Genomic DNA, 21,144 nt, shown 5'->3' with positions numbered 1-21,144 from the left:
ATATATATATATATACCTATTTATTTATTTATTTTAATTTATTTTGCTTTGTTGCTGTCTCCAGCATTAGCGAAGTAGCGCAAGGAAACAGACGAAAGAAATGGCCCAACCCACCCACATACACATGTATATACATACACGTCCACACACGCAATCATACATATCTATACATCTCAACTTATACATGTATATACACACACAGACATATACATATATATACATGTACATAATTCATACTGTCTGCCTTTATTCATTCCCATCGCCAACCCGCCACACATGAAATAACAACGCCCTCCCCCTTATGTGCGCGAGGTAGCGCTAGGAAAACACAACAAAGGCCACATTCGTTCACATTCAGTCTCTAGCTGTCATGTAATAATGCAGCGAAACCACAGCTCCCTTTCTACATCCAGGGCCCACAGAACTTTCCATGGTTTACCTCAGATGCTTCACACGCCCTGGTTTAATCCATTGACATCATGTCGACCCGACCCCGGTATACCACATCGTTCCAATTCACTCTATTGCTTACACGCCTTCCACCCTCCTGCATGTTCAGGACCCGATCACTCAAAATCTTTTTCACTCCATCTTTCCACCTCCAATTTGGTCTCCCACTTCTCCTCGCTCCCTCCACCTCTGACTCATATATCCTCTTGGTCAATCTTTCCTCACTCATTCTCTCCATGTGACAAAACCCATTTTAAAACACCCTCTTCTGCTCTCTCAACCACACTCTTGTTATTACCACACATCTCTCTTACCCTCTTATTACTTACTCGATCAAACCATCTCACACCAAATATTGTCCTGAAACATCTCATTTCCAGCACATCCAGCCTCCTCCACACAACTCTATCCATAGCCCACGCTTCGCAACTATATAACATTGTTGGAACCACTATTCCTTGAAACATACCCATTTTTGCTTTCCGCGATAATGTTCTCGACTTCCTCACTCTTGAACGCTCCCAAAACTTTCTCACCCTCCCCCACACTACGATTCACTTCCGCTTCCATGGTTCCATCCGCTGCCAAATCCACTCCCAGATATCTAAAGCATTTCATTTCCTCCAGTTATTCTCCATTCAAACTTACCTCCCAGTTGACTTGTCCCTTCGCCCTACAGTACCTAGTAACCTTGCTCTTATTCACATTTTCTCTCAGCTTTCTTGTTTCACACACTTTACCAAACTTAGTCACCAGCTTCTGCAGTTTCTCACACGAATCAGCCACCAGCGCTGCATCATCAGCGAACAACAACTGACTCACTTCCCAAGCTCTCTCATCCACAACAGACTGCATAAATGCCCCTCTTTCCAAAACTCTTGCATCCACCTCCCTAACAGCCCTATCCATAAACAAATTAAACAAACACGGAGACATAACACACCCCTGCCGTAAACCTACCTTCACTGAGAACCAATCACTTTCCTCTCTTCCTACACGTACACATGCCTTACATCCTCGATAAAAGCTTTTCACTGCTTTTAACAACTTGCCTCCCACACCATATATTCATAATACCTTCCACAGAGCATCTCTATCAACTCTATCATATTCCTTCTCCAGATCCGTAAATGCTAAATACAAATACATTTGCTTTACTAAGTATTTCTCACACATTCTTCAAAGCAAACACCTGATCCACATATCCTCTACCTCTTCTGAAACCACACTACTCTTCCCCAATCTGCTGCTGTGTACATGCCTTCACCCTCTCAATCAATACCCTCCCATATAATTTCCCAGGAATACTCAAAAAACTTATACCTCTGTAATTTGAGCACTCACTTTTTTCTCCTTTGTCGTTGCACAGTGGCAATATGCAAGCATTCCGCCAATCCTCAGGCGCCTCACCATGAGACATACATACATAAAATAACCTTACCAACCAGTCAACAATACAGTGAACCCCCTTTTTAAAAAATTCTACTGTAATACCATGGAAACCCGCTGCCTTGTCGGCTTTCATCTTCCGCAAAGTTTGTACTACTTCTTTTCTGTTTACAAAATCGTTTTTCCCTAACCCTCTCACTTTACACACCACCTCGACTAAGACAACTTATATCTGCCATTGTATCATGAAACACATTCAAGGAACCTTCAAAATACTCACTCCATCTCCTCACATCACCACTACTTGTTATCACCTCCCCATTAGGCCCCTTCACTGAAGTTCCCATTTGTTCCCTTGTGTTATGCACTTTATTTACCTCCTTCCAAAACATCTTTTTATTCTCCCTAAAATTTAATGACACTCTCTCACCCCAACTCTCATTTGCCCTCTTTTTCGCCTCTTGCACCTTTCTGTTGACCTCCTGCCTCTTTCTTTTATACATCTCCCACTCATTTGCATTATTTCCTTGAAAAAATCGTCCAAATTCCTCTCTTCTCTTTCACTAATAATCTTACCTCTTCATCCTACCACTCACTACCCTTTCTATTCTGCCCACCTCCCATGCTTCTCAGCCAGAAGCATCTTTTGCGCAAGCCATCACTGCTTCGCTAAATACATCCCATTCCTCCCCCACTCCCCCTTACGTCCTTAGTTCTCACCTTTTTCCATTTCGTAGTCAGTCTCTCCTGGTACTTCCTCACACAAGTCTCCTTCCCAAGCTCACTTACTCTCACCACCCTCTTCACCCTAACATTCTCTCTTCTTTTCTGAAAACCTCTACAAAACTTCACCTTCGCCTCCACAAGATAATGATCAGACATCCCTCCAGTTGCACCTCTCAGCACATTAGCAACAAAAAGTCTCTCTTTCGCGCGCCTATCAACTAACAGGTAATCCAATAACGCTCTCTGGCCATGTCTACTACCTACATACGTATACTTATGTATATCTCTCTTTGTAAACCAGGTTTTCCCAATAACCACTCCTTTTTCAGCACATAAATCTACAAGCTCTTCACCACTTCCATTTCCAACACTGAACACCCAATGTACACCAATCATTCCCTGAACTACCACATTACTCACCTTTGCATTCAAATCACCATCACTATAACTCAGCCTCGAGCATCAAAAGTACTAACAAACTCACTCAGCTGCTCCCAAAAGACTCTCCTCTCATGATCTTTCTTCTCATGCCCATGTGCATATGCACCAATAATCACCCATCTCTCTCCATCAACTTTCAGTTTTACCCATATCAATCTAGAGTTTACTTTCTTACACTCTATCACATACTCCCACCAATCCTGTATATATATAATATATATATATATATATATATATATATATATATATATATATATATATATATTATTATTATCTTTATTGTTTTGCTTTGTCGCTGTCTCCCGCGTTAGCGAGGTACCGCAAGGAAATAGACGAAAGAATGGCCCAACCCACCAACATACACATGTATATACATACACGTCCACACACAACACAAATACATACCAATACATATGAATGTATACATATATATACACACACAGACATATTCATATGTCCCCATGTACACAGTTCATACTGTCTGCCTTTATTCATTCCCATGGCCACAACGCCACATATGGAATAACAACACCCTCCACCTTCATGTGTGCAAGGTAGCGCTAGGAAAAGACAACAAAGGCCACATTCGTCCACACACAGTCTCTAGCTGTCATGTAGTAATGCACCAAAACCACAGCTCCCTTTCCACATCCAGGCCCCACAGAACTTTCCATGGTTTACCCCAGACGCTTCACATGCCCTGCTTCAATCCATTGACAGCAAGTCGACCCCGGTATACCACATCATTCCAATTCACTTTATTCCTTGCAAGCCTTTCACCCTCCTGCATGTTCAGGCCCAGAACACTCAAAATATTTTTCACTCTATCTTTCTACCTCCAATTTGGTCTCCCACTTCTCCTCGTTCCCTCCACCTCTGAAACATATATCCTCTTCGTCAGTCTTTCCTCACTCATTCTCTCCATGTGACCAAACCATTTCAAAACACCCTCTTCTGCTCTCTCACCCACACTCTGTTTATTACCACACATCTCTCTTACCCTATTATTACTTACTCGAGCAAACCACCTCATACCAAATTTTGTCCTCAAACATCTCATTTCCATCACATCCACCCTCCTCCGCAAAACTCTATTCATAGCCTACGCCTCGCAACCATACAACATTGTTGGAACCACTATTCCTACAAACATACCCATTTTTGCTTTTAGAGATAATGTTCTCGACTTCCACACATTCTTCAAGGCTCCCAGAATTTTCGCCCCCTCCCCCACCCTATGATTCAATTCCGCTTCCATAGTTCCATCCGCTGCCAAATCCACTCCCAGATATCTAAAACACTTCACTTCCTCAAGTTTTTCACCATTCAAACCTACCTCTCAAATCTACTCAACCCTCAACCCTAATGTACCTAATAACCTTACTTTTATTCACATTTACTCTTAACTTTTTTCTTTTACACACTTTACCAAACTCAGTCACTAGCTTTTGACAGTTTCCACCTGAATCAGCCACCAGCGCTGTATCATCAGCGAACAACAACTGACTCACTTCCCAAGCTCTCTCATCCACAACATACTGCATACTTGCCCTCTTTCCAAAACTCTTGCATTCAACTCCCTAACAACCCCATCCATAAAGAAATATACATATATATATACATACATATATATATATATATATATATATATATATATATATATATATATATATATATATATATATATATATATATATATATATATATATATATATATATATATATATATATATATATATATATATATATATATCTATATGTGGTGAGAGTAAGTGAGCTTGGGAAGGAGACCTGTGTGAGGAAGTACCAGGAGAGACTGAGTACAGAATGGAAAAAGGTGAGAACAATGGAAGTAAGGGGAGTGGGGGAGGAATGGGATGTATTTAGGGAATCAGTGATGGATTGCGCAAAAGATGCTTGTGGCATGAGAAGAGTGGGAGGTGGGTTGATTAGAAAGGGTAGTGAGTGGTGGGATGAAGAAGTAAGAGTATTAGTGAAAGAGAAGAGAGAGGCATTTGGACGATTTTTGCAGGGAAAAAATGCAATTGAGTGGGAGATGTATAAAAGAAAGAGACAGGAGGTCAAGAGAAAGGTGCAAGAGGTGAAAAAAAGGGCAAATGAGAGTTGGGGTGAGAGAGTATCATTAAATTTTAGAGAGAATAAAAAGATGTTCTGGAAGGAGGTAAATAAAGTGCGTAAGACAATGGAGCAAATGGGAACTTCAGTGAAGGGCGCAAATGGGGAGGTGATAACAAGTAGTGGTGATGTGAGAAGGAGATGGAGTGAGTATTTTGAAGGTTTGTTGAATGTGTTTGATGATAGAGTGGCAGATATAGGGTGTTTTGGTCGAGGTGGTGTGCAAAATGAGAGGGTTAGGGAAAATGATTTGGTAAACAGAGAAGAGGTAGTGAAAGCTTTGCGGAAGATGAAAGCCGGCAAGGCAGCAGGTTTGGATGGTATTGCAGTGGAATTTATTAAAAAAGGGGGTGACTGTATTGTTGACTGGTTGGTAAGGTTATTTAATGTATGTATGACTCATGGTGAGGTGCCTGAGGATTGGCGGAATGCGTGCATAGTGCCATTGTACAAAGGCAAAGGGGATAAGAATGAGTGCTCAAATTACTGAGGTATAAGTTTGTTGAGTATTCCTGGTAAATTATATGGGAGGGTATTGATTGAGAGGGTGAAGGCATGTATAGAGCATCAGATTGGGGAAGAGCAGTGTGGTTTCAGAAGTGGTAGAGGATGTGTGGATCAGGTGTTTGCTTTGAAGAATGTATGTGAGAAATACTTAGAAAAGCAAATGGATTTGTATGTAGCATTTATGGATCTGGAGAAGGCATATGATAGAGTTGATAGAGATGCTCTGTGGAAGGAATTAACAATATATGGTGTGGGAGGAAAGTTGTTAGAAGCAGTGAAAAGTTTTTATCGAGGATGTAAGGCATGTGTACGTGTAGGAAGAGAGGAAAGTGATTGGTTCTCAGTGAATGTAGGTTTGCGGCAGGGGTGTGTGATGTCTCCATGGTTGTTTAATTTGTTTATGGATGGGGTTGTTAGGGAGGTGAATGCAAGAGTTTTGGAGAGAGGGGCAAGTATGAAGTCTGTTGGGGATGAGAGAGCTTGGGAAGTGAGTCAGTTGTTGTTCGCTGATGATACAGCGCTGGTGGCTGATTCATGTGAGAAACTGCAGAAGCTGGTGACTGAGTTTGGTAAAGTGTGTCAAAGAAGAAAGTTAAGAGTAAATGTGAATAAGAGCAAGGTTATTAGGTACAGTAGGGTTGAGGGTCAAGTCAATTGGGAGGTGAGTTTGAATGGAGAAAAACTGGAGGAAGTGAAGTGTTTTAGATATCTGGGAGTGGATCTGGCAGCGGATGGAACCATGGAAGCGGAAGTGGATCATAGGGTGGGGGAGGGGGCGAAAATTCTGGGAGCCTTGAAGAATGTGTGGAAGTCGAGAACATTATCTCGGAAAGCAAAAATGGGTATGTTTGAAGGAATAGTGGTTCCAACAATGTTGTATGGTTGCGAGGCGTGGGCTATGGATAGAGTTGTTCGCAGGAGGATGGATTTGCTGGAAATGAGATGTTTGAGGACAATGTGTGGTGTGAGGTGGTTTGATCGAGTAAGTAACGTAAGGGTAAGAGCGATGTGTGGAAATAAAAAGAGCGTGGTTGAGAGAGCAGAAGAGGGTGTTTTGAAATGGTTCGGGCACATGGAGAGAATGAGTGAGGAAAGATTGACCAAGAGAATATATGTGTCGGAGGTGGAGGGAACGAGGAGAAGAGGGAGACCAAATTGGAGGTGGAAAGATGGAGTGAAAAAGACTTTGTGTGATCGGGGCCTGAGCATGCAGGAGGGTGAAAGGAGGGCAAGGAATAGAGTGAATTGGAGCGATGTGGTATACCGGGGTTGACGTGCTGGCAATGGATTGAACCAGGGCATGTGAAGCGTCTGGGGTAAACCATGGAAAGCTGTGTAGGTATGTATATTTGCGTGTGTGGACGTATGTATATACATGTGTATGGTGGTGGGTTGGGCCATTTCTTTCGTCTGTTTCCTTGCGCTACCTCGCAAACGCGGGAGACAGCGACAAAGCAAAAAAAAAAAAAAAAAAAAAAAATATATATATATATATATATATATATATATATATATATATATTATATATATATATATATATATATATATATATATATATATATATATATATATATATATGCGTGATGTCTGCATGGTTTTTTAATTTGTTTGTGGGTGGGGATGTTGGGGAGGCGAATGCAAGAGTTTTGGAAAGAGGGGCAAGTATGCAGTCAGTTGTGGACGAGAAAGCTTGGGAAGTGAGTCAGTTGTTTCGCTGATGATACAGCGCTGGTGGATGATTCGTGTGAGAAACTGTAAAAGCTGGTGACTGAGTTTGGTAAAGTGTGTGAAATAGAAAGCCAAGAGTAAATATGAATAAGAGCAAGGTTACTAGGAACTGTAGGGTTAAGGGACAAGTCAATTGGGAGGTAAGCTTGAATGGAGAAAAACTGACGGAAGTGAAGTGTTTTAGATATCTGGGAGTGGATTTGGCAGCGGATGGAAACATGGAAGCGGTAGTGTATCATAGGGTGAAGGAGGGGAGGAAAGTTATGGGAGCGTTTAAGAATGTGTGGAAGTCGAGAACATTATCTCGAAAGCAAAAATGGGTATGTTTGAAGGAATAGTGGTTCCAACAATGATATATGGTTGCAAGGCGTGGGCTCAGGATAAAGTTGTGCGGAGGAGGGTGGATGTGATGGAAATGAGATGTTTGAGGACAATATGTGGTGTGAGGTGGTTTGATCGAGTAAGCAATGAAAGGGTAAGAGAGGTAAAAAGAGTGTGGTTGAGAGAGGAGAGGAGGGTGTTTTGAAATGGTTTGGTCACATGGAGAGAATGAGCGAGGAAAGATTGAGAAAGAGGATATATGTGTTACAAGTGTAGGGAACCAGGAGAAGTAGGAGACCATATTAGAGGTGGAAGGATGGAGTGAAAAAGATTTTGAGTGATCGGGGCCTGAACATGCAGGAGGGTGAAAGGCGTGCAAGAAATAGAATGAATTGGAGCGATGTGGTATAACGGGGTCAACGTGCTGTCAATGGATTGAACCAGAGAATGTGAAGCGTCTGAGGTAAACAATGGAAAGTTTTGTGGGGCCTGGATGTGGAAAGGGAGCTGTGGTTTCGATGCATTATACATGACAGCTAGAGACTGAGTGTGAACGAATGTCTCCTTTGTTGTCTTTTCCTAGCGCTACCTCGCGTACATGCGGGGGTAGGGGGTTTTCATTTCATGTGTGGCGGTTTGGCGACGTTAATGAATAAGGACAGACAGTATGAATTATGTACATGTGTATATATGTGTATGTCTGTGTGTGTATATATATATGTATCCGGTGAGATGTGTAGGAATTTATTTGCGCGTGTGTGGACGTGTATATATATACATGTGTATGTGGGTGGGTTGGGCTATTCTTTCGTCTGTTTCCTTGCGTTACCTCGCTAACGTGGGAGACAGCGACAAAGTAAAATATATATATATATATATATATATACATACGAACAAAGTGCAGAGGAACGCGCACCTTTATAGAACATACAAACCTCCAACAGCCAGGATCGAACCCGGGACCCCTGTGCCACAGCCGGGAATACTACCGCTAAGCTATGGGCCTGGCTAAGAGGAAATAACTATTCGAATACTATGTATTCGAATACCCTTCGTCTCACGTTGGTGATCCATGGGGTCTACAACGGTCACTTCCCAACAGGCGAACATAGCCAGCAGATAACATTTTACCGAACCTAACTGTACAACGCGGAGGTATATGAATACGAAGAAAGTGCATATGAATGCGCACCGTCATAGAACATATACATATACATAAGCTGAAGAAAAGTCATTCAGAAAAGCGAATGGTATACATATGAGTCAATTTTCTATATTTGACATAGGCGACCGTAAATACTGCAAAATATACTTACTGGTAAGGCTTCGTGCACACCCGTTCTCCCATGGGAAGAGGTGGGTATAGACGGAGAGTTTCTGGAAATACATGAACCATGAAGTAAAGAACTCTATCTATTAAGTGAACAAAGATTTTTTGGACAAAGAAAAAATATATCAAAAGATCGAAACTGATTACAGGAATGGCTCAGTGGAACCTCTTACCCTGTATACAAGAATCCAGGAATTTGGATTCCATGATTCCCTGGTAGGTTATTTCACCGTGATTCTGGACCATCTCTTGCACCTCTTCACGGAGTCTCTGCTGTTCCTTTGGGTTCTTGGCCAGCAGATATGATAAGAAAGCCAGGGTGGAAGCTGTGGTGTCATAGCCAGCTATCAGGAACAGAACGCTCTGAGCTACCATACTCTCGCCGCTGAGCACTGAATAAGCAAGTAAAAGAGAGAAGTTGTTATTTGATTCTCCAGCAGGCTATGAGGGGTCATCTGATGATGAGCTGATAGAAATACTATCTCTGTCTGTCTGTCTGTCTGTCTGTCTCTCTCTCTCTCTCTCTCTCTCTCTCTCTCTCTGTCTCTCTCTCTCTCTCTCTCTCTCTCTCTCTCTCTCTCTCTCTCTCTCTCTCTCTCTCTCTCTCTCTATATATATATATATATATATATATATATATACATATATATTTTTTTTTTTGCTTTGTCGCTGTCGTTTGCGAGGTAGCGCAAGGAAACAGACGAAAGAAATGGCCCAACCCATCCCCATACACATGTATATACATACGTCCACACACGCAAATATACATACCTACACAGCTTTCCATGGTTTACCCCAGACGCTTCACATGCCCTGATTCAATCCACTGACAGCACGTCAACCCCGGTATACCACATCGATCCAATTCACTCTATTCCTTGCCCTCCTTTCACCCTCCTGCATGTTCAGGCCCCGATCACACAAAATCTTTTTCACTCCATCTTTCCACCTCCAATTTGGTCTCCCACTCCTCCTCGTTCCCTCCACCTCCGACACATATATCCTCTTGGTCAATCTTTCCTCACTCATTCTCTCCATGTGCCCAAACAATTTCAAAACACCCTCTTCTGCTCTCTCAACCACGCTCTTTCTATTTCCACACATCTCTCTTACCCTTACGTTACTTACTCGATCAAACCACCTCACACCACACATTGTCCTCAAACATCTCATTTCCAGCACATCCATCCTCCTGCGCACAACTCTATCCATAGCCCACGCCTCGCAACCATACAACATTGTTGGAACCACTATTCCTTCAAACATACCCATTTTTGCTTTCCGAGACAATGTTCTCGACTTCCACACATTCTTCATGGAAGCGGAAGTAAATCATAGGGTGGGGGATGGGGCGAAACTCCTGGGAGCCTTGAAGAATGTGTGGAAGTCGAGAACATCATCTCGGAAAGCAAAAATGGCTATGTTTGAAGGAATAGTGGTCCCAACAATGTTGTATGGTTGCGAGGCGTGCGCTATGGATAGAGTTGTGCGCAGGAGGGTGGATGTGCTGGAAATGAGATGTTTGAGGACAATAAGTGGTGTGAGGTGGTTTGATCGAGTAAGTAATGTAAGGGTAAAAGAGATGTGTGGAAATAAAGAGAGCGTAGTTGAGAGAGCAGAAGAGGGTGTTTTGAAATGGTTTGGGCACATGGAGAGAATGAGTGAGGAAAGATTGCCCAAGAGGATATATATGTCGGAGGTGGAGGGAACGAGGAGAAGTAGGAGACCAAATTGGAGGTGGAAAGATGGAGTGAAAAAGATTTTGAGTGATCGGGGCCTGAACATGCAGGAGGATGAAAGGCGGGCAAGGAATCGAGTGAATTGGATCGATGTGGTATACCGGGGTCGACGTGCTGTCAATGGATTGAATCAGGGCATGTGAATCGTCTGTGGTAAACCATGGAAAGTTCTGTGGGGACTGGATGTGGTAAGGGAGCTTTGGTTTCGGGCATTATTGCATGACAGCTGGAGACTGAGTGTGAACGAATGCGGCCTTTGTTGTCTTTTCCTGGCGCTGCCTCGCGCACATGAGGGGAGAGGGGGATGTTATTCCGTGTTTGGCGGGGTGGCGATGGGGGTGAGTAGGGGCAAACAGTGTGAATTGTGTGCATGTGTGTATATGTGGGTGTCTGTCTGTGTATTTATGTGTGTACGTTGGGATGTGTTGGTGTGTATGTTTGCGTGTGTGGACGTGTGTGTGTGTGCATATGTGTGGGGGTGGGTTGGGCCAATTCTTTCGTCTGTTTCCTTGTGCTACCTCGCAGGCAAGAAAAATTTTTGCCTTAGGGGGAATATCCTCACTTGGCCCCCTTCTCTGTTCCTTCTCTTGGAAGGTTAAAATCGTAAAGAGAGGATTTGCAGCCCCTCGCTCCCTCCGCTTTTAGTCACCTTCTACGACACGCAGGGAATACGTGAGAAGAATTCTTTCTCTCCTATCCCAATGGATAATATTTTAACTTTCTAAAAGGGGAAACATAAGGAGTCACGCGAGGAGTGCTCATCAGCCTCGAAGGCTCAGATTGGGGTGTCTAAATGTGTGTGGATGTAACCAAGATGAAAAAAAAGGAGAGATAGGTAGTATGTTTGAGGATAGGAACCTGGATGTTTTGGCTGTGAGTGAAACGAAGCTAAAGGGTAAAGGGGAAGAGTGGTTTGGGAATGTCTTGGGAGTAAAATCAGGGGTTAGTGAGAGGACAAGAGCAAGGGAAGGAGTAGCACTACTCCTGAATCAGGAGTTGTGGGAGTATGTGATAAAGTGTAAGCAAGTAAATTCTAGATTGATATGGGTAAAACTGAAAGTTGATGGAGAGATGGGTGATTATTGGTGCATATGCACCTGGGCATGAGAAGAAAGATCATGAGAGGCAAGTGTTTTGGGAGCAGCTGAATGAGTGTGTTAGTGGTTTTGATGCACAAGACCGGGTTATAGTGATGGGTGATTTGAATGCAAAGGTGAGTAATGCGACAGTTCAGGGAATAATTGGTATACATGGAGTGTTCAGTGTTGTAAGTGGAAATGGTGAAGAGCTTGTAGATTTATGTGCTGAAAAAGGACTGGTGATTGGGAATACCTGATTTAAAAAGCGAGATATACATAAGTATACGTATGTAAGTAAGAGAGATGGCCAGAGAGTGTTACTGGATTACGTGTTAATTGACAGACGCACTAAACAGAGACTTCTCGATGTTATTGTGCTGAGAGGTGCAACTGGAGGAATGTCTGATCATTATCTTGTGAAGGCGAAGGTGAAGATTTGTGGGGGTTTTCAGAAAAGAAGAGAGAATGTTGGGGTGAAGAGAGTGGTGAGAGTAAGTGAGCTTGGGAAGGAGACTTGTGTGAGGAAGTACCAGGAGAGACTGAGTAGAGAATGGAAAAAGGTGAGAACAAAGGAGGTAAGGGGAGTGGGGGAGGAATGGGATGTATTTAGGGAAGCAGTGATGGCTTGCGCAAAAGATGCTTGTGGCATGAGAAGCGTGGGAGGTGGATTGATTTGAAGGGGTAGTGAGTGGTGGAATGAAGAAGTAAGATGTTTAGTGAAAGAGAAGAGAGAGGCATTTGGACGATTTTTGCAGGGAAAAAATGCAAATGAGAGGGAGAGGTATAAAAGAAAGAGGCAGGAGGTCAAGAGAAAGGTGCAAGAGGTGAAAAAGAGGGCAAATGAGAGTTGGGGTGAGAGAGTATCATTAAATTTCACGGGAATAAAAAGATGTTTTCGAAGGAGGTAAATAAAGTGCGTAAGACAGGGGAGCAAATGGGAACTTCAGTGAAGGGGGCAAATGGGGAGGTGATAACAAGTAGTGGAGATGTGAGAAGGAGGTGGAGTGAGTATTTTGAAGGTTTGTTGAATGTGTTTGATGATAGAGTGGCAGATATAGGGTGTTTTGGTCGAGGTGGTGTGCAAAGTGAGAGGGCTAGGGAAAATGATTTGGTAAATAGAGAAGAGGTAGTAAAAGCTTTACGGAAGATGAAAGAAATGCAAGGCAGCAGGTTTGGATGGTATTGCAGTGGAATTTATTAAAAAAGGAGGTGACTGTATTGTTGACTGGTTGGTAAGGTTATTTAATGTATGTATGATTTATGGTGAGGTGCCTGAGGATTGGCGGAATGCTTGCATATTGCCATTGTACAAAGGCAAAGCGGATAAGAGTGAGTGCTCAAATTACAGAGGTATAAGTCTGTTGAGTATTCCTGGTAAATTATATGGGAGGGTATTGATTGAGAGGGTGAAGGCATGTACAGAGCATCAGATTGGGGAAGAACAGTGTGGAAAGAACAGTGGTAGAGGATGTGTGGATAAGGTGTTTGCTTTGAAGAATGTATGTGAGAAATACTTAGAAAAACAAATGGATTTGTATGTAGCATTAATGGATCTGGAGAAGGCATATGGTAAGAGTTGATAGAGATGCTCTGTGGAAGGTTAAAGAATATATGGTGTGGGAGGCAAGTTCTTAGAAGCAGTGAAAAGTTTTAATCGAGGATGTAAGGCCTGTGGACGTTTAGGAAGAGAGGAAAGTGATTGGTTCTCAGTGAATGTAGGTTTGCGGCAGGGGTGTGTGATGTCTCCATGGTTGTTTAATTTCTTTATGGATGGGGTTGTTATGGAGGTGAATGCAAGAGTTTTGGAAAGAGGGGCAAGTATGAAGTCTGTTGGGGATGAGAGAGCTTGGGAAGTGAGTCAGTTGTTGTTCGCAAACGTGGGAGACAGCGACAAAGGAAAAAAAAAAAAATATATATATATAATATATATATATATATATATATATATATATATATATATATATATATATATATATGTATATATATATATATATATATATATATATATATATATATATATATATATATATATATATATATATATATTTTATTCATTTATTTATTTATTTTGCTTTGTCGCTGTCTCCCGCGTTAGCGAGGTAGCGCAAGGAAACAGACGAAAGAATGACCCAACACACCTACATACACATGTATATACATACACGTCCACACACGAAAATATACATACCTATACATCTCAACGTATATATATATATATATATATATATATATATATATATATATATATATATATATATATATATATATATATATATATATATATATATATATATACATATTTACACATGTATAAACTGTCTACCTTTATTCATTCCCATCGCCACCTCGCCACAATAAATAACAACCCCCTCCCCTCTCATGTGTACGAGGTAGCGCTAGGAAAAGACAACAAAGGCCCCATTCGTTCACATTCAGTCTCTAGCTGTCATGTAATAATGCACCGAAACCACAGCTCCCTTTCCACATCCAGGCCCCACAGAAATTTCCATGGTTTACCCCAGACGCTTCAAATGCCCTGGTTCAATCCATTGACAGATAACGGTATACGACATCGTTCCAATTCACTCTATTCCTTGCACGCCTATATATATATATATATATATATATATATATATATATATATATATATATATATATATATATATATATATATATATATATATATATATATATATATATATATATATATATATATATATATATATATATATATATATATATATATATATATATATATATATATATATATATATATATATATATATATATATATATATATATATATATATATATATATATATATTTCTTCTCATATATATATATATATGAGAAGAGTGGGAGGTGGGTTGATTAGAAAGGGTAGTGAGTGGTGGGATGAAGAAGTAAGAGTATTAGTGAAAGAGAAGAGAGAGGCATTTGGACGATTTTTGCAGGGAAAAAATGCAATTGAGTGGGAGATGTATAAGAGACAGGAGGTCAAGAGAAAGGTGCAAGAGGTGAAAAAAAGGGCAAATGAGAGTTGGGGTGAGAGAGTATCATTAAATTTTAGGGAGAATAAAAAGATGTTCTGGAAGGAGGTAAATAAAGTGCGTAAGACAAGGGAGCAAATGGGAACTTCAGTGAAGGGCGCAAATGGGGAGGTGATAACAAGTAGTGGTGATGTGAGAAGGAGATGGAGTGAGTATTTTGAAGGTTTGTTGAATGTGTTTGATGATAGAGTGGCAGATATAGGGTGTTTTGGTCGAGGTGGTGTGCAAAGTGAGAGGGTTAGGGAAAATGATTTGGTAAACGGAGAAGAGGTAGTGAAAGCTTTGCGGAAGATGAAAGCCGGCAAGGCAGCAGGTTTGGATGGTATTGCAGTGGAATTTATTAAAAAAGGGGGTGACTGTATTGTTGACTGGTTGGTAAGGTTATTTAATGTATGTATGACTCATGGTGAGGTGCCTGAGGATTGGCGGAATGCGTGCATAGTGCCATTGTACAAAGGCAAAGGGGATAAGAGTGAGTGCTCAAATTACAGAGGTATAAGTTTGTTGAGTATTCCTGGTAAATTATATGGGAGGGTATTGATTGAGAGGTGAAGGCATGTACAGAGCATCAGATTGGGGAAGAGTAGTGTGGTTTTAGAAGTGGTAGAGGATGTGTGGATCAGGTGTTTGCTTTGAAGAATGTATGTGAGAAATACTTAGAAAAGCAAATGGATTTGTATGTAGCATTTATGGATCTGGAGAAGGCATATGATAGAGTTGATAGAGATGCTCTGTGGAAGGTATTAAGAATATATGGTGTGGGAGGAAAGTTGTTAGAAGCAGTGAAAAGTTTTTTATCGAGGATGTAAGGCATGTGTGCGTGTAGGAAGAGAGGAAAGTGATTGGTTCTCAGTGAATGTAGGTTTGCGGCAGGGGTGTGTGATGTCTCCATGGTTGTTTAATTTGTTTATGGATGGGGTTGTTAGGGAGGTAAATGCAAGAGTTTTGGAAAGAGGGGCAAGTATGTAGTCTGTTGGGGATGAGAGAGCTTGGGAAGTGAGTCAGTTGTTGTTCGCTGATGATACAGCGCTGGTGGCTGATTCATGTGAGAAACTGCAGAAGCTGGTGACTGAGTTTGGTAAAGTGTGTGGAAGAAGAAAGTTAAGAGTAAATGTGAATAAGAGCAAGGTTATTAGGTACAGTAGGGTTGAGGGTCAAGTCTATTGGGAGGTGAGTTTGAATGGAGAAAAACTGGAGGAAGTGAAGTGTTTTAGATATCTGGGAGTGGATCTGGCAGCGGATGGAACCATGGAAGCGGAAGTGGATCATAGGGTGGGGGAGGGGGCGAAAATCCTGGGGGCCTTGAAGAATGTGTGGAAGTCGAGAACATTATCTCGGAAAGCAAAAATGGGTATGTTTGAAGGAATAGTGGTTCCAACAATGTTGTATGGTTGCGAGGCGTGGGCTATGTATAGAGTTGTGCGCAGGAGGATGGATGTGCTGGAAATGAGATGTTTGAGGACAATGTGTGGTGTGAGGTGGTTTGATCGAGTGAGTAACGTAAGGGTAAGAGAGATGTGTGGAAATAAAAAGAGCGTGGTTGAGAGAGCAGAAGAGGGTGTTTTGAAGTGGTTTGGGCACATGGAGAGGATGAGTGAGGAAAGATTGACCAAGAGGATGTATGTGTCGGAGGTGGAGGGAACAAGGAGAAGAGGGAGACCAAATTGGAGGTGGAAAGATGGAGTGAAAAAGATTTTGTGTGATCGGGGCCTGAACATGCAGGAGGGTGAAAGGAGGGCAAGGAATAGAGTGAATTGGAGCGATGTGGTATACCGGGGTTGACGTGCTGTCAGTGGATTGAAGCAGGGCATGTGAAGCGTCTGGGGTAAACCATGGAAAGCTGTGTAGGTATGTATATTTGCGTGTGTGGACGTATGTATATACATGTGTATGGGGGGGGGGGGGTTGGGCCATTTCTTTCGTCTGTTTCCTTGCGCTACCTCGCAAACGCGGGAGACAGCGACAAAGTAAAAAAAAAAAAAAAAAAAATATATATATATATATATGTATGTATATATATATATATATATATATATATATATATATATATATATATATACATATATATATATATATATATATATATAGGGTTGAGGGACAAGTAAATTGGGAGGTAAGTTTGAATGGGAAAAACTGGAGGAAGTGAAGTGTTTTAGATATCTAGGAGTGGATTTGGCAGCGGATGGAACCATGGAAGCGGAATTGAATCATAGGGTGGAGGAGGGGGGCGAAAGTTCTGGGAGCGTTGAAAAATATGTGGAAGTTGAGAACGTTATCTTGGAAAGCAAAAATGGGTATGTTTGAATGAATAGTGGTTCCAACAATGTTGTATGGTCGCTAGGCGTGGGCTATAGATAAGAGTTGTGTGGAGGAGGGTGGATGTGCTGGAAATGAGCTCTTTGGTGTGAGGTGGTTTGATCGAGTAAGTAATAAAAAGGTAAGAATGATGTGTGGTAATATAAAGAGTGTGGTTGAGAGAGCAGAAGAGGGTGTTTTGAAATGGTTTGGTCACATGGAGAGAATGAGTGAGGAATGACTGACAAAGAGGATATACGTGTCAGAGGTGGAGGGAACAAGGAGAAGTGGGAGACCAAATTGGAGGTAGAAGGATGGAGTGAAAAAGATTTTGAGTGATAGGGGCCTGAACATGGAGGAAGGTGAAAGGTTTGCAAGGAATAGAATGAATTGGAACAATGCGGTATACCGGGGTCGACCTGCTGTCAATGGATTGAACCAGGGAATGTGAATTGTCTGGGGTAAATCATGTAAAGGTTTGTGGGACCTGGATGTGGAAAGGGAGCTGTGGTTTCGCTGCATTATACATGACAGCTAGAAACTGAGTGTGAACGAATGTGGCCATTGTTCTTTTCCTAGCGCTACCTCGCGCACATGCGGGGGGAGGATGTTTTCATATCATGTACGGCGGGGAGGCAACGGGAATGAAAAAGGGTATAAAGTATGAATTATGGACAAGTGTATTTATGTATATGTCTGTGTGTGTATATATATGTATACGTTGAGATGTATAGGTATATATATGACAACCCCCTCCCCCTGCACGCTCGCAAGGTAGCGCTAGGAAAAGATAGCAAAGGCCACAGTCGATCATACTCAGTATCTAGCTGTCATGTATAATGCAACGAAACCACTGCTCCGTTTCCACATCCAGGCCCTAAAAAAGTTTCCATGGTTTATCCCAAAAGCTTCACATGCCCTGGTTCAATCCACTGAGAGCACGTCGACCCCGGTATACCACATCGTTTCATTTCACTCTATTCCTTGCACGCCTTACACCCTCCTGCATGTTCAGGCCCCGATCACTCAAAATCTTTTTCACTCCATCCTTCCACCTCCAATTTGGTCTCTCACTTCTCTTTATTCCCTCCACCTCTGACACGTACATCCTCTTTGACAGTCATTCCTCACTCATTCTCTCCATGTGACCAAACCATTTCAAAACACCCTCTTCTGCAATTTCAACCACACTCCTTTTATTACCACATATCTCTCTTCTCCTTTCATTACTTACTCGATCAAACCACCTCACACCACATATTGTCCTCAAACACTTTATTTCCAACACATCCACCCTCCTCCGCTCTCATCCACAACAGACTGCATACTTGCCCCTCTCTCCAAAACTCTTGCATTCACCTCCCTAACAACCCCATCCATAAACAAATTAAACCACCATGACATATCACGCACCCCTGCCGCAAACCGACATTCCCTGGTAATTAATCACTTTCCTCTCGTCCTACTCTTAGATATGCCTTACATTCCCGATAAAAACTTTTCACTGCTTCTAGCAAATTGCCTCTCACACCATGTATTCTTAATACAGCATCTCTATCAACTCTATCGTATGCCTTCTCCAGATCCATAAATGCTACATACAAATCTATTTGCTTTTCTAAGTATTTCTCACATACATTCTTCAAAGGAAACACCTGATCCCACATCATCTGTTCAAGTCTTCACCCTCTCAATCAATACCCTCTCATATAATTTCCCAGGAATACTAAACAAACATATCACATTAATTCAAACACTCACCTTTATCCCATTAGCCTTTGTAAATAAATTCCAATGCAATACCAACCAAACCCGCCGCTTTGCCGGCTTTCATCTTTCGCAAAGCTTTCACTACCTCTTCTCTGTTTACCAAATCATTCTCCCTAACCCTCTCACTTTGCACACCACCTCGACCAAAACACCCTATATCTGCAACTCTATCATCTAACACATTAAAGAAACCCTCAAAATACTCACTCCATCTCCTCACATCATCAATACTTGTTATTACCTACCCATTAGCCCCCTTCACCGATATTCTCTTTTATTCTCTTGTCTTGCTCACTTTATTTACCTCCTTCCAAAACATCGTTTTATTCTCCCTAAAATTTAATGATACTCTCTCACCCCAAATCTTATTTGCCCTCTTTTTCACCTCTTGCACCTTTATCTTGACCTCCTGCCTCTTTCTTTTATACATATCCCAGTCATTAGGACTATTTCCCTGCAAAAATCGTCCAAATGCCTCTCTCGTTTTTTTCGCTAATAATCTTACTTCATCCCACCACTCACCACCCTTTCTAATCTGCCCCACCTCCCACACCTCTCATCGCACAAGCATCTTTTGAGCAACCCATCACTACTTCTCTAAATACATGCCATTCCTCCACAACTCCCGCTACATCCTTTGCTCTCACCTTTTTCCATTACTCAGTATCTCCTGGTACTTCCTCGCACGTCTCATTCCCAAGCACACTAACTTTCACCAATCTCTTCACCCCAACATTTTTTCTTCTTTTCTGAAAACCTCTACAAATCTTCACCTTCGCTTCCACAAGATAATGATCAGACATCAATCCTTTTGCACCTCACACCACATAACATCCAAAAGTCTCTCTTTCACGCACCTATCAATTAACACGTAATCCTATAATGATCTCTGACCATCTCTCCTACGTACATACGTATACTTATGTATATCTCTCTTTGTAAACCAGGAATTCCCAATCACCAGTCCTTTTTCAGCACACATATCTTCAAGCACTTCACCATTTCCATGTACAACACTGAACACTCCATTTACACCAATTATTCCTTCAACTGCTAAATTACTCATCTTTGCATTCAAATCGGCCATCACTATAACACAGTCTCGTGCATCAAAACTACCAACACACTCACTCAGCTACTTCCAAAACACTTGCCTCTCGTGATCTTTATTCTCATGCCCAGGTGCATAGGCACCAATAATCACCCATCTCTCTCCATCCACTTTCAGTGCTACCCATATCAATTTTTCTTACACTTCACTTTCTTACTCTCTATGCCATACTCCCACCACTCCTGCTTCAGGAGTAGTGCTACTCCTTCCCTTGCTGTTGTCCTATCACCAACCCTTGACTTTACTCACAAAACATTCCCAAACCACTCTTCCCCTTTGCCCTTGAGTTTCGTTTCATTCAAGAGTCAAAAGATCCAGGTTCCTTTCCTCAAACCTTCTACTCATCTCTCCCTTTTTCTCATCTTGGTTACATCCACACACATTTAGACACCCCAATCTGAGCCATCGAGGAGGATGAGCACTCCCTGCGTGACTCCTTCTTCTGTTTCCCCTTTTAGAAAGTTAAAATACAAGGAGGGGTGGGTTTCTAGCCCCCCGTTCTCTTTAGTCGCCTTCTACGATACATGGGGAGTGTGTGGGAAGTATTCTTTCTCTCCTATCCCCAAGGATAACATTTTAACGTATACATATATAAACATACATCATATACATATATACACATGCATATAATTCATATTTTCTGCCTTTATTCATTCCCGTCGCGACCCCGCCACACATGAAAAAGGATAACACCTCCCCCCGCGAGGTAGTTCTAGGAAAGGACAAAAGGAAACATTCATTCACACTCAGTTTCCAGCTCTCATGTGTAACACACAGAACCCATAGCTCTCTTTCCACATCCAGGCCCCACAAAACTTTCCATGTTTTACCCCAGACCCTTCACATGCCCTGGTTCAATCCACTGACAGAACGTCGATCCCGGTATACCACATCGTTCCAGTTCACTCTATTCCTTTAGTGGCTTTCGCCCTCCTGTATGTTCAAGCCACGATCGCTCAAAATCTTTTTCACTCCATCCTTCCACCTCCAATTTGGTCTCCCACATCTCCGTCGTTCCCTCCACCTCTGACACATATATCCTGTTTGTCAACCTTTCCTCACTCATATTCTC

The 21,144-nt window shown here is 41.9% G+C and overlaps 1 pseudogene; it reads right to left on the bottom strand.

Annotated features, from left to right (window-relative positions):
• LOC139757577 (cytochrome P450 3A41-like) overlaps positions 1 to 21,144 on the bottom strand; it is a 79,729-nt pseudogene that overhangs the window by 34,336 nt on the left and 24,249 nt on the right.

The sequence above is a fragment of the Panulirus ornatus genome, chromosome 27 (assembly GCF_036320965.1).
Source record: "Panulirus ornatus isolate Po-2019 chromosome 27, ASM3632096v1, whole genome shotgun sequence".
NCBI lineage: Eukaryota > Metazoa > Arthropoda > Malacostraca > Decapoda > Palinuridae > Panulirus > Panulirus ornatus.
Note: the sequence above shows the minus strand (reverse complement) of the source record. Positions and strands in the feature narration are given on the sequence as shown.